Genomic DNA, 24441 nt, shown 5'->3' on the forward strand with positions numbered 1-24441 from the left:
TCCTTAGACTGTCCCTGTGGCTGACTTTTTCTTTTTTTAAGAAAAGCACATTTCACATCAAATTTAGCTGTGGATTAAGCTGGGGGAAGGGAGGGGCCACTCTTTCTCTCCTAAACCTCTCCTGTCCACCACCACCCTTTTCTGGGCACAATTATTTTAGATAGCCCACCCCTGTTTCCTTCCTAGGCAGAGTTAAGGTCCAATACGCTGCTATTACTGTTATTATTGTGAGCTTTGCAATGGTCATGGGGGATAATTTGCAGGAAATGTGTGGCTTACTGTGTTTCTTTTTTAAAAAAGATCTGTTTGCAAAAGGTATGTATGGAAAATCAATCAATCAATTACTAATAGGTCCTCAAAACACCTGGGGAGGTACTGCTGCTGGAAACTATTCCCCCTCCCCGCCCGTCCCACTTCTAATGCAAACCCCCTTCCTCAGTCAAGATGAGATTTCTGCTAAAAGAGAGTTGGACAACTTGGGGGTTTCAGCAGGAAATTCAAGGCAGCCCCCTGCCTGAATGAGACTGGATTCCCCTGCTAAAACAAAGAAGGGGGGCTGTTTAGGAGATAGATCCAGACAAACCCGCTTCTGAATCAGGAATGGGTTTGCTTGGAATCCTGCCCAACTGAGCAGAATTTAAGCCCTGCTCATGGGCTGATGTTGAAAACCAGACATCGCCCGGCCCTGGGCAGGATGGCACACCGAGCCTCCTCACATCTGTTCAAAGGAGGCTGCAAAGCGGGGGGACATGTTTGTATAATTTCGTCGTCTTGTTTATTTCTATGCTCTTTTAGATGTGGCTTCATAGCCGAGTGGGGGATTTGAGCCCTGGTGCCTCCCAGGTCCTAGTTTGGCAGTCTAACCACTAGGCCGCACAGCCTCTCCACCTTCCTGCTTGAAGCAGCCCTTAATTGGGGACCTATATTCCTGCTTAAACCAGCTTTCTTTTTAGGACTGTGAACTTTGCTTTGCAACACTGGTAGCCGCACCGTACATTTAAGGCGCCCCCACCAAGAATCCTGGGAACTGTAGTTTGTTAAAGGTGCTGGGAACTGCAGCTTTCTCAGGGTTCTGGAAACCATATTGAGCTTTTTGGAATTTTCAGAGATTGGGGGGGGGGCGGGCTGTTAACAGATGCTGCGGAAATGAATTCTTCTTGTGGTTTTCCGTGTACGAGATCCATCCCAGTATATAAGCACTACGGTTTGGGAGGAGCCAGTTGTTTGGAAAGCAGAAGGTCGACAGAAAAAGACACCCAGACTTTTGTGGACTGTGGCAGGTGAGGTCAGAGGGAGACTGCAATTTGGGGAGAATGTATCTTATTCTAAGGAAAGCTTAATTCCAAAGAAACAGAAAAGATGTTTGACTTTCTAGGATATGGCACTGCTGTTCAGATCGCAAGTTACCCAACCTCACAATTACTTAGGGTCATGCAAACAGACCGATAGCCCATTCTAGTCCAATGCACTGATGTCCACAAAAACCGGACGGATGATTCAAGGAAGCTTCCAGGCAGGGCATGAAGGCACTTAGCTCTTCCCCCCTCCCAGAACTGATATTCCAGGACAAACCTTTTTTATATCAGAACTTTAATGCGCTATTAGAATTAAAAGAGGGGAAAACCCAGCCGGATGGGCGGGGTCTAACTAAATTATTATTACGGTATTTTTCGCTTTATAGGGCGCACCTGACCATAGGGCGCACCTAGTTTTCAGAGGGAAATCAAGGAAAAAAATATGATCCCCCCCCCATCTCTGGGAGCAGCCAAGTTACAGGGAACCAGGCAGAGGCCTTCTCAGTGGTGGCGCCTTCTTCATGGTGATCCACTACTGCTTTAAGGGAGGTCTTGGAATAAGTAGATTTGTTGCTGATCCAAAACACCCACCCACCCCACTCACACATGAAAACAAAGACCACCACAGCCAACTACAAATGAATAACCACACCCTAGGCCACCCGACCCCACCCCCACCCATCTTTCCCCCCCTCCACCTCTTTCCTTCCTAATGTCTCAACAAATGAAAATGATTTGTAAAAATGTTACATGGGGGAAAAAACATGAGAGAGAGAGACATTGGACACTTTTGTAAATCAACAAAATATTTAATAAATAAATAAATACTAACAAAAACAAAACATAAAAAAGAGGCCTCCTCACCTGAAGGACATCAAAGCCCACCTGGTCCCACAATCCCTGAAGTCCTGATCCACGCAGATCTATGCGTGTATGGAGCGATCTGCGTGGATCTGCATCTGATAGTTTACGACTCCCTGTTGTAGGGAATCACATGTATAATCGTATGTTTGGGGACATCAGGTGGCCTTTGATGTCCTTCAGGTGAGCTTTGGGTGTATGGCTTTCCTCCATCTCCACTGTGCAGGATTCCTCTGGAATGACAAGATCACTTGCACAGCCTTCCTCCATCTCAACTGCGCAGGATTCCTCTGGAATGACAAGATCTTCCGCATGGGTTTCCTCCATCTCCACTGCGGAGGATTTCTCTTGAATTACCAGGTCCAGCAGAGAACCACACTTTGAACAAGTAGTAAGACTCTCGCTTTTCACTGCACTTCCTGGGGTAATCACCACTACAGTTTCTATTTGAGATGTATCTGTTGCGGTGGTCCTGATGCAACATCTCTCCATCCCAACCAATGCTGCACTCAGCAGCTGGAAACCTGCGGCGATATAGCCTAGATAAATAGAAGGTCCAATATGCTGCTCGCTGGGAATTTGAGGCAATTCAAAAGTTTCAGGGAAGTCAATTTCCCCATTTTGTAAGACAGCAGACATGTTCCATATCACGGAAATCAGGACGAGTATCCCTGCTGGTAAGTTCAGCAGAGCTCCAAGCCCAAAAAAGGTTAAGAGAAAATCCTTATGTTTTCTGGGCTCGAACACATTGTAGAGGGCAAATGACTGTAATCCAAGGGCCGCTGAATTCATAATGGCAGCTAAGGCCATTAAGTCCTGAGCAATAAAAATTTCCCTCGGGAGGTTTGGATGTTGTTCATGGAGCTCTTCACAATGGTAATAATGGTTTCCGTCGTTAGAAGGGTCTTTCAAAAAACAGACCTGCCAGATTCCAATCCAGATGTTTCCAGAGCCAATCCCCTTGATGTTTTCCACATGCCACACTCTCCAGTTGACAATGGCTGTTGAGGCAATGCACATCATCCAGGCCATAATATCCATCAGGAATGCACACAACTGGAGGCAGGACACTAATCTCAGCCATCTGACTACCAGGGAGCCTTCTTTCACCTGCAGGGGGGGTTTGGAGAGGAGGGGAGCAGGGGAGACCTTGGAAGACATCCTGGAAGCAAAAGAGAAGACAACATGCAGTGAGAGAGGGAATAACAAGCATGTCTAGTCATTGAAGGACATCCTCCCTCCTGAATTCTTCCTTCCATGCACAGAAAGAAGCAGCAAAAGAAAGAGTTCCCCTGCTCTCTCCCGCCCCCTGGTTAAGTATAGACATCTGATCCACACATACTTTCTTCCAGCAAACTGCTACTGATTTAATATACTCTTGCACTGTTCCTGTGAAAATGGCCAGAACCTCAGCAACCTGTTGTGGATGGGAGCTGCTCATGTTTCGCTGTTCTGCTATCTGCTACTGCAGCTATCCTTTTCCACCGAGCATAAACACAGCTATGGCATAGTGAGGAATGCTTAATCCATAAACTTACGTGAAATGCCTTCCTCAGCTAGAGTCTAGCGTGCCAGGAACAGAGCAGGTATTTGCTAGGTATTCCTGAGCCTCAAGAAGACTGAGCTGTTGGCCACTGAGCTGACGTTCGCCTGAGCAGCTGGCCAGCCACAGCAGCAACTGCTCTGCAGAATTCTTAGGTCAGTTACAGTTACAGTTACAGTTAGAATCCTGACAACAACACAAATCATAACTCCAGGGTACTGGTCATTTGGAACATCAGGAAGTGGAAAATGGAAGGGAACTCAGTTCCCTTCTTTCCCAATGCAGGGTGTCTTTTCCAGGACACTGTGCAGTTAAAACACGTTCTTCCTGAAGTCAGATTCAGAGCAGTTCCAGCAGTAAAAATACAGTATGTGTATCTCAGTACAGATTTGTTTGATGGTCCTGAATGCATTTCATAAAGGATCTCCATGTACAAGAAAGGCTAATAGCATGAGGCCCTGAAACATATGAATCTCCTTGGCAAAATTATTGAAGACTCCCTACAAACCTCTCATTCTTCTTCCCCATCCCATCTTGTTTGGACATTATAGTAAGGGAGAAGATCTTAGCTCTTTTCCTTTGCACTGGGACCACATGGAATGTGTGCCATGGGACCCCATCCCTCACACCAATACAGGCAATACCATTTTCAGAACCTAGGTGTCCATGATTTAAAATCGCTTTCCTAAGACACTTCCGTCAAAATATTTGTGTTGCTTTCTTTCTGTTCCTTTCTGTGTTGATGCTCTGAATGTGAGCTGCTCAGCTGCGTGCAGTTTCCACTGAAGTGTGTGTGTGTGTGATTAGCATTCGGCCAAGCAATGGGCCTAAATCCATCTATTTCACCTGAAATAACTTTGGGAGCCAGCCTTTAAAAATCTAAAGTAGATATCAAATTCAGAGGAATTAAAAGCTGTCATCTTTTTGACTATTTGAAACATCTTAGAACATACACAAATGTTAATGTTTGAAGGAAGGCAGCAAATGGAGCATTGGAGCCATCCATTCATTTCAGGAGTTGTGACCATTGATAAGATGAAGCACTTTCACATCACATGGCAGTGTGCAGTACTTTAAAAAAGGTAAAGGTAAAGGACCCCTGACAGTGAAGTCCAGTCACGGCTCTGGGGTTGCGCCACTCATTGGCTTTACTGGCCAAGGGAGCTGACGTTGGTCCGCAGACAATTTTTCCGGGTCATGTGGCCAGCAAGACTAAGCCACTTCTGGCGAAACCAGAGCAGCGCACAGAAACGCTGTTTACCATCCCGCCGGAGCGGTACAAATTTATCTACTTGCACTTTGACATGGTTCTGCAATTCACTCAAAAATGGTGCCAAACTGTTGCAAACGATCCCCTGAAATGTTTTTCAGTGGAAACACAAGGGTTTTTATCATCAGAAACAGAATTAGCACACGACGTCTCAAAAACATTTTTTGAAAAAATGCCTAAGCCGCGCGGTCACAATTTCAGCAAAAATCTGACGTTGTGCAATTCACTCAAAAATGGTGCCAAACTGTTGAAAACGATCCCCTGAAAGGTTTTTCAGTGGAAACAGATGGGTTTTTATCATCGGAAACAGAATTAGCCCTCGACGTCTCAACAACTTTTTTTGAAAAAATCCCTAAGCAGCGCGGTCACAATTTCATCAAAAATCTGGCGTTCTGCAATTCACTCAAAAATGGTTCCAAACTGTTGCAAACGATCCCCTGAAAGGTTTTTCCTTGGAAAAAGATGGGTGTTTATCATCGGAAACAGAATTAGCCCTCGACGTCTCAACAACTTTTTTTGAAAAATTCCCTAAGTCGCGCGGTCACAATTTCATCAAAAATCTGGCTTTCTGCAATTCACTCAAAAATGGTGCCAAACTGTTGCAAACGATCCCCTGAAATGTTTTTCGGTGGAAACACATGGGTTTTTATCATCGGAAACAGAATTAGCCCTCGACGTCTGAACAACATTTTTTGGAGAAAATAACTAAGCCGCGCGGTCACAATTTCATCAAAAATCTGGCGTTCTGCAATTCACTCAAAAATGGTGCCAAACTGTTGCAAACGATCCCCTGAGAGGTTTTTCGGTGGAAACAGATGGGTTTTTATCATCGGAAACAGAATTAGCCCTCGACGTCTCAACAACTTTTTTTGAAAAAATCCCTAAGCCGCGCGGTCACAATTTCATCAAAAATCTGGCTTTCTGCAATTCACTCAAAAATGGTGCCAAACTGTTGCAAACGATCCCCTGAAAGGTTTTTCGGTGGAAACAGATGGGTTTTTATCATCGGAAACAGAATTAGCCATGGTCGTCTCAAGACCTTTTTTTGAAAAATTCCCTAAGCCTCGCGGTCACAATTTCATCAAAAATCTTGCTTTCTGCAATTCACTCAAAAATGGTGCCAAACTATTGCAAACGATCCCCTGAAATGTTTTTCGGTGGAAACAGATGGGTGTTTATCATCGGAAACAGAATTAGCCCTCGACGTCTCAACAACTTTTTTTGAAAAATTCCCTAAGTCGTGCGGTCACAATTTCATCAAAAATCTGGCTTTCTGCAATTCACTCAAAAATGGTGCCAAACTGTTGCAAACGATCCCCTGAAAGGTTTTTCCGTGGAAACAGATGGCTTTTTATCATCGGAAACAGAATTAGCCCTCGACGTCTGAACAACTTTTTTTGAAAAAATCCCTAAGCCACGCGGTCACAATTTCATCAAAAATCTGGCGTTCTCCAATTCACTCAAAAATGGTGCCAAACTGTTGAAAACGATCCCCTGAAAGGTTTTTCGGTGGAAACAGATGGGTTTTTATCATCGGAAACAGAATTAGCCATGGTCGTCTCAAGACCTTTTTTTGAAAAATTCCCTAAGCCTCGCGGTTACAATTTCATCAAAAATCTTGCTTTCTGCAATTCATTCAAAAATGGTGCCAAACTGTTGCAAACGATCCCCTGAAATGTTTTTCGGTGGAAACAGATGGGTGTTTATCATCGGAAACAGAATTAGCCCTCGACGTCTCAACAACTTTTTTTGAAAAATTCCCTAAGTCGTGCGGTCACAATTTCATCAAAAATCTGGCTTTCTGCAATTCACTCAAAAATGGTGCCAAACTGTTGAAAACGATCCCCTGAAAGGTTTTTCAGTGGAAACAGATGGGTTTTTATCATCGGAAACAGAATTAGCCCTTGACGTCTCCACAACATTTTTTGAAAAATTCCGTAAGCCGCGCGGTCACAATTTCATCAAAAATCTGGGGTTCTGCAATTCACTCAAAAATGGTGCCAAACTGTTGCAAACGATCCCCTGAGAGGTTTTTCGGTGGAAACAGATGGGTTTTTATCATCGGAAACAGAATTAGCCCTCGACGTCTGAACAACCTTTTTTTTGAAAAAATCCCTAAGCCGCGCGGTCACAATTTCATCAAAAATCTGGCATTCTGCAATTCACTCAAAAATGGTGCCAAACTGTTGCAAACGATCCCCTGAAAGGTTTTTTGGTGGAAACAGATGGGTTTTTATCATCGGAAACAGAATTAGCCATCGTTGTCTCAATAAATTTTTGAAAAATTCCCTAAGCCGCGCGGTCACAATTTCATCAAAAATCTGGCGTTCTGCAATTCACTCAAAAATGGTGCGAAACTGTTGCAAACGATCCCCTGAGAGGTTTTTCGGTGGAAACAGATGGGTTTTTATCATCGGAAACAGAATTAGCACTCGACGTCTCAAAAACATTTTTTGAAAAAATCCCTAAGCCGTGCGGTCACAATTTCATCAAAAATCTGGCGTTCGGCAATTCACTCAAAAATGGTGCCAAACTGTTGCAAACGATCCCCTGAAAGGTTTTTCGGTGGAAACAGATGGGTTTTTATCATCGGAAACAGAATAAGCACTCGATGTCTCAAAAATATTTTTTTAAAAAATCCCTAAGCCGCCCGGTCACAATTGCATCAAAAATCTGGCATTCTGCAATTCACTCAAAAATGGTGTGAAACTGTTGCAAACAATCCCCTGAAAGGTTTTTCGGTGGAAACAGATGGGTTTTTATCATCGGAAACAGAATTAGCCCTCGACATCTCAACAACTTTTTTTGAAAAAATCCCTAAGCCGCGCGGTCACAATTTCATCAAAAATCTGGCGTTCTGCAATTCACTCAAAAATGGTGCGAAACTGTTGCAAACGATCCCCTGAGAGGTTTTTCGGTGGAAACAGATGTTTTTTTATCATCGGAAACAGAATTAGCCATCGTCGTCTCAATAAATTTTTGAAAAATTCCCTAAGCCGCGCGGTCACAATTTCAGCAAAAATCTGGCGTTGTGCAATTCACTCAAAAATGGTGCCAAACTGTTGCAAACGATCCCCTGAAAGGTTTTTCGGTGGAAACAGATGGGTTTTTATCATCGGAAACAGAATAAGCACTCGATGTCTCAAAAATATTTTTTTAAAAAACCCCTAAGCGGCCCGGTCACAATTGCATCAAAAATCTGGCATTCTGCAATTCACTCAAAAATGGTGCCAAACTGTTGCAAACGATCCCCTGAAAGGTTTTTCGGTGGAAACAGATGGGTTTTTATCATCGGAAACAGAATTAGCTATCGTTGTCTCAATAAATTTTTGAAAAATTCCCTAAGCCGCGCGGTCACAATTTCATCAAAAATCTGGCGTTCTGCAATTCACTCAAAAATGGTGCGAAACTGTTGCAAACGATCCCCTGAGAGGTTTTTCGGTGGAAACAGATGGGTTTTTATCATCGGAAACAAAATTAGCCCTTGACGTCTGAACAACATTTTTTTGAAAAAATCCCTAAGCCGCGCGGTCACAATTGCATCAAAAATCTGGCGTTTTGCAATTCACTGAAAAATGGTGCCAAACTGTTGCAAACGATCCCCTGAAAGGTTTTTCGGTGGAAACAGATGGGTTTTTATTATCGGAAACAGAATTAGCCCTCGACGTCTGAACAACCTTTTTTTGAAAACATCCCTAAACCCAGGGTCACAATTTCATCAAAAATCTGACGTTGTGCAATTTACTCAAAAATTGTGCCAAACTGTTGCAAACGATCCCCTGAGAGGTTTTCCGTAGAAATAGATGGGTTTTTATCATCGGAAACAGAAATAGCCCTCGACGTCTCAACAACTTTTTTTCAAAAATTCCCTAAGCCGCGCGGTCACAATTTCATCAAAAATCTGGCGTTCTGCAATTCACTCAAAAATGGTGCCAAACTGTTGAAAACGATCCCCTGAGAGGTTTTTGGGTGGAAACAGATGGGTTTTTATCATCAGAAACAGAATTAGCACTCGACGTCTCAAAAACATTTTTTGAAAAAATCCCTAAGCCGCGCGGTCACAATTTCAGCAAAAATCTGACGTTGTCCAATTCACTCAAAAATGGTGCCAAACTGTTGCAAACGATCCCCTGAAAGGTTTTTCGGTGGAAACAGATGGGTTTTTATCATCGCTAACAGAATTACCCTCGTCGTCTCAACAACTTTTTTTGAAAAATTCCCTAAACCGCGTGGTCACAATTGCATCAAAAATCTGGCATTCTGCAATTCACTCAAAAATGGTGCCAAACTGTTGCAAACGATCCCCTTAAAGGTTTTTCAGTGAAAACAGATGGGTTATAACATCGGAAACAGAATTAGCCCTCGACATCTCCACAACATTTTTTGAAAAGTTCCGTAAGCCGCGCGGTCACAATTTCATCAAAAATCTGGCGTTCTGCAATTCACTCAAAAATGGTGCCAAACTGTTGCAAACGATCCCCTGAGAGGTTTTTCGGTGGAAAAAGATGGATTTTTATCATCAGAAACAGAATTAGCACTCGACGTCTCAAAAACATTTTTTGTAAAAATCCCTAAGCCGCGCCGTCACAATTTCATCAAAAATCTGACGTTGTCCAATTCACTCAAAAATGGTGCCAAACTGTTGCAAACGATCCCCTGAAAGGTTTTTCGGTGGAAACAGATGGGATTTTATCATCGGAAACAGAATAAGCACGCGACGTCTCAAAAACATTTTTTTAAAAAATCCCTAAGCCGTGCGGTCACAATTTCATCAAAAATCTGGCGTTGTGCAATTCACTCAACAATGGTGCCAAACTGTTGCAAACGATCCCCTGAAAGGTTTTTCGGTGGAAACAGGTGGGTTTTTATCATCGGAAACAGAATTAGCCCTCGACATATTAATAATTTTTTGAAAAATTCCCTAAGCCGCACGGTCACAATTGCATCAAAAATCTGGCGTTCTGCAATTCACTCAAAAATGGTGCCAAACTGTTGCAAACGATCCCCTGAAAGGTTTTTCGGTGGAAACAGATGTTTTTTTATCATCGGAAACAGAATTAGCCCTCGACGTCTGAACAACTTTTTAAAAAAAAAATCCCTAAGCCGCGCGGTCACAATTTCATCAAAAATCTGGCGTTCGGCAATTCACTCAAAAATGGTGCCAAACTGTTGCAAACTATCCCCTGAAAGGTTTTTCGGTGGAAACAGATGGGTTTTTATCATCGGAAACAGAATTACCCTCGTCGTCTCAACAACATTTTTTGAAAAGTTCCGTAAGTCGCGCGGTCACAATTTCATCAAAAATCTGGGGTTGTGCAATTCACTCAAAAATGGTGCCAAACTATTGCAAACGATCCCCTGAGATGTTTTTCGGTGGTAACAAATGAGTTTTTGTCATCGGAAACAGAATTAGCCCTCGACGTCAGAACAACTTTTTTTGAAAAAATCCCAAAGCCGCGCGATCACAATTGCATCAAAAATCTGACGTTGAACTATTCACTCAAAAATTGTGCCAAACTGTAGCAAACGATCCCCTGAAAGGTTTTTCGGTGGAAACAGATGTGTTTTTATCATCGGAAACAGAATTAGCCCTCGACGTCTGAACAAGTTTTTTTGAAAAATTCCCTAAGCCGCGCGGTTGAATCAAAAATCTGGCATTCTGCAATTCACTCAAAAATGGTGCCAAACTGTTGCAAACGATCCCCTGAAAGGTTTTTCAGTGAAAACAGATGGGTTATATCATCGGAAACAGAATTAGCCCTCGACATCTCCACAACATTTTTTGAAAAGTTCCGTAAGCCGCGCGGTCACAATTTCATCAAAAATCTGGCGTTGTGCAATTCACTCAAAAATGGTGCCAAACTGTTGCAAACGATCCCCTGAGAGGTTTTTCGGTGGAAACAGATGGATTTTTATCATCAGAAACAGAATTAGCACTCGACGTCTCAAAAACATTTTTTGTAAAAATCCCTAAGCCGCGCCGTCACAATTTCATCAAAAATCTGACGTTGTCCAATTCACTCAAAAATGGTGCCAAACTGTTGCAAACGATCCCCTGAAAGGTTTTTCGGTGGAAACAGATGGGTTTTTATCATCGGAAACAGAATTAGCCCTCGACGTATTAATAATTTTTTGAAAAAATCCCTAAGCCGCGCGGTCACAATTGCATCAAAAATCTGGCGTTCTGCAATTCACTCAAAAATGGTGCCAAACTGTTGCAAACGATCCCCTGAAAGGTTTTTCGGTGGAAACAGATGTTTTTTTATCATCGGAAACAGAATTAGCCCTCGACGTCTGAACAACTTTTTAAAAAAAAAATCCCTAAGCCGCGCGGTCACAATTTCATCAAAAATCTGGCGTTCGGCAATTCACTCAAAAATGGTGCCAAAGTGTTGCAAACGATCCCCTGAAAGGTTTTTCGGTGGAAACAGATGGGTTTTTATCATCGGAAAGAGAATTACCCTCGTCGTCTCAACAACTGTTTTTGAAAAACTCCGTAAGCCGCGCGGTCACAATTGCATCAAAAATCTGGCATTCTGCAATTCACTCAAAAATGGTGCCAAACTGTTGCAAACGATCCCCTGACAGGTTTTTCAGTGAAAACAGATGGGTTATATCATCGGAAACAGAATTAGCCCTCGACATCTCCACAACATTTTTTGAAAAGTTCCGTAAGTCGCGCGGTCACAATTTCATCAAAAATCTGGCGTTGTGCAATTCACTCAAAAATGGTGCCAAACTATTGCAAACGATCCCCTGAGATGTTTTTCGGTGGTAACAAATGAGTTTTTGTCATCGGAAACAGAATTAGCCCTCGACGTCTGAACAACTTTTTTTGAAAAAATCCCAAAGCCGCGCGATCACAATTGCATCAAAAATCTGACGTTGAACTATTCACTCAAAAATTGTGCCAAACTGTAGCAAACGATCCCCTGAAAGGTTTTTCGGTGGAAACAGATGTGTTTTTATCATCGGAAACAGAATTAGCCCTCGACGTCTGAACAAGTTTTTTTGAAAAATTCCCTAAGCCGCGCGGTTGAATCAAAAATCTGGCATTCTGCAATTCACTCAAAAATGGTGCCAAACTGTTGCAAACGATCCCCTGAAAGGTTTTTCAGTGAAAACAGATGGGTTATATCATCGGAAACAGAATTAGCCATCGTCGTCTCAATAAATTTTTGAAAAATTCCCTAAGCCGCGCGGTCACAATTTCATCAAAAATCTGGCGTTGTGCAATTCACTCAAAAATGGTGCCAAACTGTTGCAAACGATCCCCTGAAAGGTTTTTTGGTGGAAACAGATGGGTTTTTATCATCGGAAACAGAATTAGCCCTCGACGTCGCAACAGCTTTTTTTGAAAAATTCCCTAAGCCGCGCGGTCACAATTTCATCAAAAATCTGGCATTCTGCAATTCACTCAAAAATGGTGCCAAACTGTTGCAAACGATCCCCTGAAAGGTTTTTCAGTGGAAACAGAAGGGGTTTTTATCATAGGAAATCGAATTAGCCCTCGAAGTCTCAAAAACATTTTTCGAAAAATTCCCTAAGCCTCGCGGTCACAATTTCAGCAAAAATCTGGCGTTCTGCAATTCACTCAAAAATGTTGCCATACTGTTGCAAACAATCCCCTGAGAAGTTTTTCGGTGGAAACAGATGGGTTTTTATCATCGGAAACAGAATTAGCCCTCGACGTCTGAACAACTTTTTTTGAAAAAATCCCTAAGCCACGCGGTCACAATTTCATCAAAAATCTGGCGTTGTGCAATTCACTCAAAAATGGTGCCAAACTGTTGCAAACGATCCCCTGAGAGGTTTTTGGGTGGAAACAGATGGGTTTTTATCATCAGAAACAGAATTAGCACTCGACGTCTCAAAAACATTTTTTGAAAAAATCCCTAAGCCGTGCGGTCACAATTTCATCAAAAATCTGACGTTGAACTATTCACTCAAAAATGGTGCCAAACTTTTGCAAACGATCCCCTGAAAGGTTTTTCGGTGGAAACAGATGTTTTTTTATCATCGGAAACAGAATTAGCCCTCGACGTCTGAACAACTTTTTTTTAAAAAAATCCCTAAGCCGCGCGGTCACAATTTCATCAAAAATCTGACGTTGTGCAATTCACTCAAAAATGGTGCCAAACTGTTGCAAACGATCCCCTGAAAGATTTTTCGGTGGAAAGAGATGGGTTTTTATCATCGGAAACAGAATTAGCACTCGACGTCTCAAAAACATTTTTTGAAAAAATTCCTAAGCCGCGCAGTCACAATTTCATCAAAAATCCGGCTTTCTGCAATTCACTCAAAAATGGTGCCAAACTGTTGCAAACGATCCCCTGAAAGTTTTTTCGGTGGAAACAGATGTGTTTTTATCATCGGATACAGAATAAGCCACCGACGTCTGAACAAATTTTTTTTGAAAAAATCCCTAAGCCGCGCGGTCAGAATTTCAGCAAAAATCTGACGTTGTGCAATTCACTCAAAAATGGTGCCAAACTGTTGCAAACGATCCCCTGAAAGGTTTTTCGGTGGAAACAGATGGGTTTTTATCATCGGAAACAGAATTACCCTCGTCGTCTCAACAACTTTTTTTGAAAAAATCCCTAAGCCGCGCGGTCACAATTGCATCAAAAATCTGGCATTCTGCAATTCACTCAAAAATGGTGCCAAACTGTTGCGAACGATCCCCTGAAAGGTTTTTCAGTGAAAACAGATGGGTTATATCATCGGAAACAGAATTAGCCCTCGACATCTCCACAACATTTTTTGAAAAGTTCCGTAAGCCGCGCGGTTACAATTGCATCAAAAATCTGGCATTCTGCAATTCACTCAAAAAGGGTGCCAAACTGTTGCAAACGATCCCCTGAAAGGTTTTTCGGTGGAAACAGATGGGTTTTTATCATCGGAAACAGAATTAGCCCTCGACGTCTCAACAACTTTTTTTGAAAAAATCCCTAAGCCGCGCAGTCACAATTTCATCAAAAATCCGGCTTTCTGCAATTCACTCAAAATTGGTGCCAAACTGTTGCAAACGATCCCCTGAAAGGTTTTTCGGTGGAAACAGATGGGTTTTTATCATCGGAAACAGAATTAGCCCTCGACGTCTCTAAAACATTTTTTGAAAAAATCCCTAAGCCGCGCGGTCACAATTTCAGCAAAAATCTGACGTTGTGCAATTCACTCAAAAATGGTGCCAAACTGTTGCAAACGATCCCCTGAAAGGTTTTTCAGTGAAAACAGATGGGTTATATCATCGGAAACAGAATTAGCCCTCGACATCTCCACAACATTTTTTGAAAAGTTCCGTAAGCCGCGCGGTTACAATTGCATCAAAAATCTGGCATTCTGCAATTCACTCAAAAAGGGTGCCAAACTGTTGCAAACGATCCCCTGAAAGGTTTTTCGGTGGAAACAGATGGGTTTTTATCATCGGAAACAGAATTAGCCCTCGACGTCTCAACAACTTTTTTTGAAAAAATCCCTAAGCCGCGCGGTCACAATTTCATCAAAAATCTGGCTTTCTGCAATTCACTCAAAAATGGTGCCAAACTGTTGCAAACAATCCCCTGAAAGTTTTTTCCGTTGAAACAGATGGGTTTTTATCATCGGAAACAGAATTAGCCCTCGACGTCTCAACAACTTTTTCTGGAAAAGAACCCTAAGCCGCGCGGTCACAATTTCATCAAAAATCTGGGGTTCTGCAATTCACTCAAAAATGGTGCCAAACTGTTGCAAACGATCCCCTGAAAGGTTTTTCGGTGGAAACAGATGGGTTTTTATCATCGGAAACAGAATTAGTCCTTGACGTCTCAACAACTTTTTTAGAAAAATTCCCTAAGCCGCGCGGTCACAATTTCATCAAAAATCTGGCATTCTGCAATTCACTCAAAAATGGTGCCAAACTGTTGCAAAGGATCCCCTGAAAGGTTTTTCGGTGGAAACAGATGGGTTTTTATCATCGGAAACAGAATTAGCCCTCGACGTCTGAACAACTTTTTTTTGAAAAAAATCCCTATGCCGCGCGGTCACTATTTCAGCAAAAATCTGACGTTGTGCAATTCATTCAATAATGGTGCCAAACTGTTGCAAACGATCCCCTGAAAGGTTTTTCGGTTGAAGCAGATAGGTTTTTATCATCGGAAACAGAATTAGCCCTCGACGTCTCAACAAATTTTTGAAAAATTCCCTAAGCCGCGGGGGTCACAATTTCATCAAAAATCTGGCTTTCTGCAATTCACTCAAAAATGGTGCCAAACTGCTGCAAACGATCCCCTGAAAGGTTTTTCGGTGGAAACAGATGGGTTTTTATCATCGGAAACAGAATTAGTCCTTGACGTCTCAACAACTTTTTTAGAAAAATTCCCTAAGCCGCGCGGTCACAATTTCATCAAAAATCTGGCATTCTGCAATTCACTCAAAAATGGTGCCAAACTGTTGCAAACGATCCCCTGAAAGGTTTTTCGGTGGAAACAGATGGATTTTTATCATCGGAAACAGAATTAGCCCTCGACGTCTCAACAACTTTTTTTTGGATAAAATCCCTAAGCCGCGCGGTCACATTTTCATCAAAAATCTGATGTTGTGCAATTCACTCAAAAATGGTTCTAAACTGTTGCAAACGATCCCCTGAAAGGTTTTTCGGTGGAAACAGATGGGTTTTTATCATCGGAAACAGAATTAGTCCTCGACGTCTCAACAACTTTTTTTGAAAAATTCCCTAAGCCGCGCGGTCACAATTTCAGCAAAAATCTGGCTTTCGGCAGTTCACTCAAAAATGGTGCCAAACTGTTGCAAACAATCCCCTGAAAGTTTTTTCCGTTGAAACAGATGGGTTTTTATCATCGGAAACAGAATTAGTCCTTGACGTCTCAACAACTTTTTCTGGAAAAATTCCCTAAGCCGCGCGGTCACAATTTCATCAAAAATCTGGCATTCTGCAATTCACTCAAAAATGGTGCCAAACTGTTGCAAACGATCCCCTGAATGGTTTTTCGGTGGAAACAGATGGATTTTTATCATCGGAAACAGAATTAGCCATCGGCGTCTGAAGAACTTTTTTAGAAAAATTCCCTGAGCCGCGCGGTCACAATTTCATCAAAAATCTGGCGTTCTGCAATTCACTCAAAAATGGTGCCAAACTGTTGCAAACGATCCCCTGAAAGGTTTTTCGGTGGAAACAGATGGGCTTTTATCATCGGAAACAGAATTAGCACTCGACGTCTCAAAAACATTTTTTGAAAAATTCCCTATGCCGCGCGGTCACAATTTCATCAAAAATCCGGCTTTCTGCAATTCACTCAAAAATGGTGCCAAACTGTTGCAAACGATCCCCTGAAAGGTTTTCGGTGGAAACAGATGGGTTTTTATCATCGGAAACAGAAATAGCCCTCGACGTCTCAACAACTATTTTTGAAAAATTCCCTAAGCCGCGCGTTCACAATTTCATCAAAAATCCGGCTTTCTGCAATACACTCAAAAATGGTGCCAAACTGTTGCAAACGATCCCCTGAAAGGTTTTTCGGTGGAAACAGATGGGTTTTTATCATCGGAAACAGAATTAGCCCTCGACGTCTCAACAACTTTTTTTGAAAAATTCCCAAAGCCGCGCGGTCACAATTTCATCAAAAATCTGACTTTCTGCAATTCACTCAAAAATGGTGCCAAACTGTTGCAAACGATCCCCTGAAAGGTTTTTCGGTGGAAACAGATGGGTTTTTATCATCGGAAACAGAATTAGCCCTCGACATCTCAACAACTTTTTTTGAAAAATTCCCTAACCCGCGCGGTCCCAATTTCATCAAAAATCTGGCTTTCTGCAATTCACTCAAAAATGGTGAAAAAATGTTGCAAACGATCCCTTGAAAGGTTTTTCGGTGGAAACAGATGGGTTTTTATCATCGGAAACAAAATTAGCCCTCGACGTCTCAACAAGTTTTTTTGAAAAATTCCCTAAGCCGCGCGGTCACAATTTCATCAAAAATCTGGCTTTCTGCAGTTCACTCAAAAATGGTGCCAAACTGTTGCAAACGATCCCCTGAATGGTTTTTCGGTGGAAACAGATGGATTTTTATCATCGGAAACAGAATTAGCCATCGGCGTCTGAAGAACTTTTTTAGAAAAATTCCCTGAGCCGCGCGGTCACAATTTCATCAAAAATCTGGCGTTCTGCAATTCACTCAAAAATGGTGCCAAACTGTTGCAAACGATCCCCTGAAAGGTTTTTCGGTGGAAACAGATGGGCTTTTATCATCGGAAACAGAATTAGCACTCGACGTCTCAAAAACATTTTTTGAAAAATTCCCTATGCCGCGCGGTCACAATTTCATCAAAAATCCGGCTTTCTGCAATTCACTCAAAAATGGTGCCAAACTGTTGCAAACGATCCCCTGAAAGGTTTTCGGTGGAAACAGATGGGTTTTTATCATCGGAAACAGAAATAGCCCTCGACGTCTCAACAACTATTTTTGAAAAATTCCCTAAGCCGCGCGTTCACAATTTCATCAAAAATCCGGCTTTCTGCAATACACTCAAAAATGGTGCCAAACTGTTGCAAACGATCCCCTGAAAGGTTTTTCGGTGGAAACAGATGGGTTTTTATCATCGGAAACAGAATTAGCCCTCGACGTCTCAACAACTTTTTTTGAAAAATTCCCAAAGCCGCGCGGTCACAATTTCATCAAAAATCTGACTTTCTGCAATTCACTCAAAAATGGTGCCAAACTGTTGCAAACGATCCCCTGAAAGGTTTTTCGGTGGAAACAGATGGGTTTTTATCATCGGAAACAGAATTAGCCCTCGACATCTCAACAACTTTTTTTGAAAAATTCCCTAACCCGCGCGGTCCCAATTTCATCAAAAATCTGGCTTTCTGCAATTCACTCAAAAATGGTGAAAAAATGTTGCAAACGATCCCTTGAAAGGTTTTTCGGTGGAAACAGATGGGTTTTTATCATCGGAAACAAAATTAGCCCTCGACGTCTCAACAAGTTTTTTTGAAAAATTCCCTAAGCCGCGCGGTCACAATTTCATCAAAAATCTGGCTTTCTGCAGTTCACTCAAAAATGGTGCCAAACTGTTGCAAAAAATCCCCTGAAAGTTTTTTCCGTTGAAACAGATGGGTTTTTATCATCGGAAACAGAATTAGCCCTCGACGTCTCAACAACTTTTTCTGGAAAAAATCCCTAAGCCGCGCGGTCACAATTTCATCAAAAATCTGGGGTTCTGCAATTCACTCAAAAATGGTGCCAAACTGTTGCAAACGATCCCCTGAAAGGTTTTTCGGTGGAAACAGATGGGTTTTTATCATCGGAAACAGAATTAGTCCTTGACGTCTCAACAACTTTTTTAGAAAAATTCCCTAAGCCGCGCGGTCAAAATTTCAGCAAAAATCTGACGTTGTGCAATTCACTCAAAAATGGTGCCAAACTGTTGCAAACGATCCCCTGAAAGGTTTTTCGGTGGAAACAGATGGGTTTTTGTCTTCGGAAACAGAATTAGCCCTCGACGTCTCAACAACTTTTTTTGAAAAATTCCCTAAGCCGCGTGGTCACAATTTCATCAAAAATCTGGCTTTCTGAAATTCACTCAAAAATGGAGCCAAACTGTTGCAAACGATCCCCTGAAAGGTTTTTCAGTGGAAACAGATGGGTTTTTATCATCGGAAACAGAATTACCCCTCGAAGTCTGAACAACTTTTTTTGGAAAAAGTCCCTAAGCCACGCGGTCACAATTTCTGCAAAAATCTGACGTTGTGCAATTCACTCAAAAATGGTGCCAAACTGTTGCAAAGGATCCCCTGAAAGGTTTTTCGGTGGAAACAGATGGGTTTTTATCATCGGAAACAGAATTAGCCCTCGACGTCTGAACAACTTTTTTTTGAAAAAAATCCCTATGCCGCGCGGTCACTATTTCAGCAAAAATCTGACGTTGTGCAATTCACTCAATAATGGTGCCAAACTGTTGCAAACGATCCCCTGAAAGGTTTTTCGGTTGAAGCAGATAGGTTTTTATCATCGGAAACAGAATTAGCCCTCGACGTCTCAACAAATTTTTGAAAAATTCCCTAAGCCGCGGGGGTCACAATTTCATCAAAAATCTGGCTTTCTGCAATTCACTCAAAAATGGTGCCAAACTGCTGCAAACGATCCCCTGAAAGGTTTTTCGGTGGAAACAGATGGGTTTTTATCATCGGAAACAGAATTAGTCCTTGACGTCTCAACAACTTTTTTAGAAAAATTCCCTAAGCCGCGCGGTCACAATTTCATCAAAAATCTGGCATTCTGCAATTCACTCAAAAATGGTGCCAAACTGTTGCAAACGATCCCCTGAAAGGTTTTTCGGTGGAAACAGATGGATTTTTATCATCGGAAACAGAATTAGCCCTCGACGTCTCAACAACTTTTTTTTGGATAAAATCCCTAAGCCGCGCGGTCACATTTTCATCAAAAATCTGATGTTGTGCAATTCACTCAAAAATGGTTCTAAACTGTTGCAAACGATCCCCTGAAAGGTTTTTCGGTGGAAACAGATGGGTTTTTATCATCGGAAACAGAATTAGTCCTCGACGTCTCAACAATTTTTTTTGAAAAATTCCCTAAGCCGCGTGGTCACAATTTCATCAAAAATCTGGCTTTCTGAAATTCACTCAAAAATGGAGCCAAACTGTTGCAAACGATCCCCTGAAAGGTTTTTCAGTGGAAACAGATGGGTTTTTATCATCGGAAACAGAATTACCCCTCGACGTCTGAACAACTTTTTTTGGAAAAAGTCCCTAAGCCACGCGGTCACAATTTCTGCAAAAATCTGACGTTGTGCAATTCACTCAAAAATGGTGCCAAACTGTTGCAAAGGATCCCCTGAAAGGTTTTTCGGTTGAAGCAGATAGGTTTTTATCATCGGAAACAGAATTAGCCCTCGACGTCTCAACAAATTTTTGAAAAATTCCCTAAGCCGCGGGGGTCACAATTTCATCAAAAATCTGGCTTTCTGCAATTCACTCAAAAATGGTGCCAAACTGCTGCAAACGATCCCCTGAAAGGTTTTTCGGTGGAAACAGATGGGTTTTTATCATCGGAAACAGAATTAGCCCTCGACGTCTGAACAACATTTTTTTGAAAAAATCCCTAAGCCGCGCGGTCACAATTTCAGCAAAAATCTGACGTTGTGCAGTTCACTCAAAAATGGTGCCAAAGTTTTGGAAACGATCCCCTGAAAGGTTTTTCAGTGGAAACAGATGGGTTTTTATCATCGGAAACAGAATTAGCCTTCGACGTTTGAACAAAATTTTTTTGGAAAAAATCCCTAAGCCGCGCGGTCACATTTTCAGCAAAAATCTGACGTTGTGCAATTGACTCAAAAATGGTGCCAAACTGTTGCAAACGATCCCCTGAAACGTTTTTCGGTGGAAAAAGATGGGTTTTTATCATCAGAAACAGAATTAGTCCTCGAAGTCTGAACAACTTTTTTTGGAAAAAGTCCCTAAGCCACGCGGTCACAATTTCATAAAAAATCTGGCATTCTGCAATTCACTCAAAAATGATGCCAAACTGTTGCAAACGATCCCCTGAAAGGTTTTTCGGTGGAAACAGATGGGTTTTTATCATCGGAAACAGAATTAGCCCTCGACGTCTGAACAACTTTTTTTTGAAAAAAATCCCTATGCCGCGCGGTCACTATTTCAGCAAAAATCTGATGTTGTGCAATTCACTCAATAATGGTGCCAAACTGTTGCAAACGATCCCCTGAAAGGTTTTTCGGTTGAAGCAGATAGGTTTTTATCATCGGAAACAGAATTAGCCCTCGACGTCTCAACAAATTTTTGAAAAATTCCCTAAGCCGCGGGGGTCACAATTTCATCAAAAATCTGGCTTTCTGCAATTCACTCAAAAATGGTGCCAAACTGCTGCAAACGATCCCCTGAAAGGTTTTTCGGTGGAAACAGATGGGTTTTTATCATCGGAAACAGAATTAGTCCTTGACGTCTCAACAACTTTTTTAGAAAAATTCCCTAAGCCGCGCGGTCACAATTTCATCAAAAATCTGGCATTCTGCAATTCACTCAAAAATGGTGCCAAACTGTTGCAAACGATCCCCTGAAAGGTTTTTCGGTGGAAACAGATGGATTTTTATCATCGGAAACAGAATTAGCCCTCGACGTCTCAACAACTTTTTTTTGGATAAAATCCCTAAGCCGCGCGGTCACATTTTCATCAAAAATCTGATGTTGTGCAATTCACTCAAAAATGGTGCCAAACTGTTGCAAAGGATCCCCTGAAAGGTTTTTCGGTTGAAGCAGATAGGTTTTTATCATCGGAAATAGAATTAGCCCTCGACGTCTCAACAAATTTTTGAAAAATTCCCTAAGCCGCGGGGGTCACAATTTCATCAAAAATCTGGCTTTCTGCAATTCACTCAAAAATGGTGCATACTGCTGCAAACGATCCCCTGAAAGGTTTTTCGGTGGAAACAGATGGGTTTTTATCATCGGAAACAGAATTAGCCCTCGACGTCTGAACAACATTTTTTTGAAAAAATCCCTAAGCCGCGCGGTCACAATTTCAGCAAAAATCTGACGTTGTGCAGTTCACTCAAAAATGGTGCCAAAGTTTTGGAAACGATCCCCTGAAAGGTTTTTCAGTGGAAACAGATGGGTTTTTATCATCGGAAACAGAATTAGCCCTCGACGTTTGAACAAAATTTTTTTGGAAAAAATCCCTAAGCCGCGCGGTCACATTTTCAGCAAAAATCTGACGTTGTGCAATTGACTCAAAAATGGTGCCAAACTGTTGCAAACGATCCCCTGAAACGTTTTTCGGTGGAAAAAGATGGGTTTTTATCATCAGAAACAGAATTAGTCCTTGACGTCTCAACAACTTTTTTAGAAAAAGTCCCTAAGCCACGCGGTCACAATTTCATAAAAAATCTGGCATTCTGCAATTCACTCAAAAATGATGCCAAACTGTTGCAAACGATCCCCTGAAAGGTTTTTCGGTGGAAACAGATGGGTTTTTATCATCGGAAACAGAATTAGCCCTCGACGTCTGAACAACTTTTTTTTGAAAAAAATCCCTATGCCGCGCGGTCACTATTTCAGCAAAAATATGATGTTGTGCAATTCACTCAATAATGGTGCCAAACTGTTGCAAACGATCCCCTGAAAGGTTTTTCGGTTGAAGCAGATAGGTTTTTATCATCGGAAACAGAATTAGCCCTCGACGTCTCAACAAATTTTTGAAAAATTCCCTAAGCCGCGGGGGTCACAATTTCATCAAAAATCTGGCTTTCTGCAATTCACTCAAAAATGGTGCCAAACTGCTGCAAACGATCCCCTGAAAGGTTTTTCGGTGGAAACAGATGGGTTTTTATCATCGGAAACAGAATTAGCCCTCGACGTCTGAACAACATTTTTTTGAAAAAATCCCTAAGCCGCGCGGTCACAATTTCAGCAAAAATCTGACGTTGTGCAGTTCACTCAAAAATGGTGCCAAAGTTTTGGAAACGATCCCCTGAAAGGTTTTTCAGTGGAAACAGATGGGTTTTTATCATCGGAAACAGAATTAGCCTTCGACGTTTGAACAAAATTTTTTTGGAAAAAATCCCTAAGCCGCGCGGTCACATTTTCAGCAAAAATCTGACGTTGTGCAATTGACTCAAAAATGGTGCCAAACTGTTGCAAACGATCCCCTGAAACGTTTTTCGGTGGAAAAAGATGGGTTTTTATCATCAGAAACAGAATTAGTCCTTGACGTCTCAACAACTTTTTTAGAAAAATTCCCTAAGCCGCGCGGTCACAATTTCATCAAAAATCTGGCATTCTGCAATTCACTCAAAAATGGTGCCAAACTGTTGCAAACGATCCCCTGAAAGGTTTTTCGGTGGAAACAGATGGATTTTTATCATCGGAAACAGAATTAGCCCTCGACGTCTCAACAACTTTTTTTTGGATAAAATCCCTAAGCCGCGCGGTCACATTTTCATCAAAAATCTGATGTTGTCCAATTCACTCAAAAATGGTTCTAAACTGTTGCAAACGATCCCCTGAAAGGTTTTTCGGTGGAAACAGATGGGTTTTTATCATCGGAAACAGAATTAGTCCTCGACGTCTCAACAACTTTTTTTGAAAAATTCCCTAAGCCGCGCGGTCACAATTTCAGCAAAAATCTGGCTTTCTGCAGTTCACTCAAAAATGGTGCCAAACTGTTGCAAACAATCCCCTGAAAGTTTTTTCCGTTGAAACAGATGGGTTTTTATCATCGGAAACAGAATTAGTCCTTGACGTCTCAACAACTTTTTCTGGAAAAATTCCCTAAGCCGCGCGGTCACAATTTCATCAAAAATCTGGCATTCTGCAATTCACTCAAAAATGGTGCCAAACTGTTGCAAACGATCCCCTGAATGGTTTTTCGGTGGAAACAGATGGATTTTTATCATCGGAAACAGAATTAGCCATCGGCGTCTGAAGAACTTTTTTAGAAAAATTCCCTGAGCCGCGCGGTCACAATTTCATCAAAAATCTGGCGTTCTGCAATTCACTCAAAAATGGTGCCAAACTGTTGCAAACGATCCCCTGAAAGGTTTTTCGGTGGAAACAGATGGGCTTTTATCATCGGAAACAGAATTAGCACTCGACGTCTCAAAAACATTTTTTGAAAAATTCCCTAAGCCGCGCGGTCACAATTTCATCAAAAATCCGGCTTTCTGCAATTCACTCAAAAATGGTGCCAAACTGTTGCAAACGATCCCCTGAAAGGTTTTCGGTGGAAACAGATGGGTTTTTATCATCGGAAACAGAAATAGCCCTCGACGTCTCAACAACTATTTTTGAAAAATTCCCTAAGCCGCGCGTTCACAATTTCATCAAAAATCCGGCTTTCTGCAATACACTCAAAAATGGTGCCAAACTGTTGCAAACGATCCCCTGAAAGGTTTTTCGGTGGAAACAGATGGGTTTTTATCATCGGAAACAGAATTAGCCCTCGACGTCTCAACAACTTTTTTTGAAAAATTCCCAAAGCCGCGCGGTCACAATTTCATCAAAAATCTGACTTTCTGCAATTCACTCAAAAATGGTGCCAAACTGTTGCAAACGATCCCCTGAAAGGTTTTTCGGTGGAAACAGATGGGTTTTTATCATCGGAAACAGAATTAGCCCTCGACGTCTCAACAACTTTTTTTGAAAAATTCCCTAACCCGCGCGGTCACAATTTCATTAAAAATCTGGCTTTCTGCAATTCACTCAAAAATGGTGAAAAAATGTTGCAAACGATCCCTTGAAAGGTTTTTCGGTGGAAACAGATGGGTTTTTCTCATCGGAAACAAAATTAGCCCTCGACGTCTCAACAAGTTTTTTTGAAAAATTCCCTAAGCCGCGCGGTCACAATTTCATCAAAAATCTGGCTTTCTGCAGTTCACTCAAAAATGGTGCCAAACTGTTGCAAACAATCCCCTGAAAGTTTTTTCCGTTGAAACAGATGGGT

At 41.8% G+C, this 24441-nt stretch overlaps 1 long non-coding RNA gene across 1 annotated transcript; it reads right to left on the bottom strand.

Moving 5' to 3' along the window:
• Positions 1 to 1114: 1114 nt before the first annotated feature.
• LOC308471160 lies at positions 1115 to 4973 on the bottom strand. The gene is made up of 2 exons (XR_013982726.1): positions 3695 to 4973; positions 1115 to 3318 (listed from the first exon to the last, which is right to left on the bottom strand). It is a non-coding gene; the product is annotated as an uncharacterized lncRNA (long non-coding RNA).
• Between the last annotated feature and the right edge of the window lie 19468 nt (positions 4974 to 24441).

This window comes from Podarcis pityusensis (assembly GCF_964106645.2).
Source record: "Podarcis pityusensis genome assembly, chromosome: 2".
NCBI classification, from domain to species: domain Eukaryota; kingdom Metazoa; phylum Chordata; class Lepidosauria; order Squamata; family Lacertidae; genus Podarcis; species Podarcis pityusensis.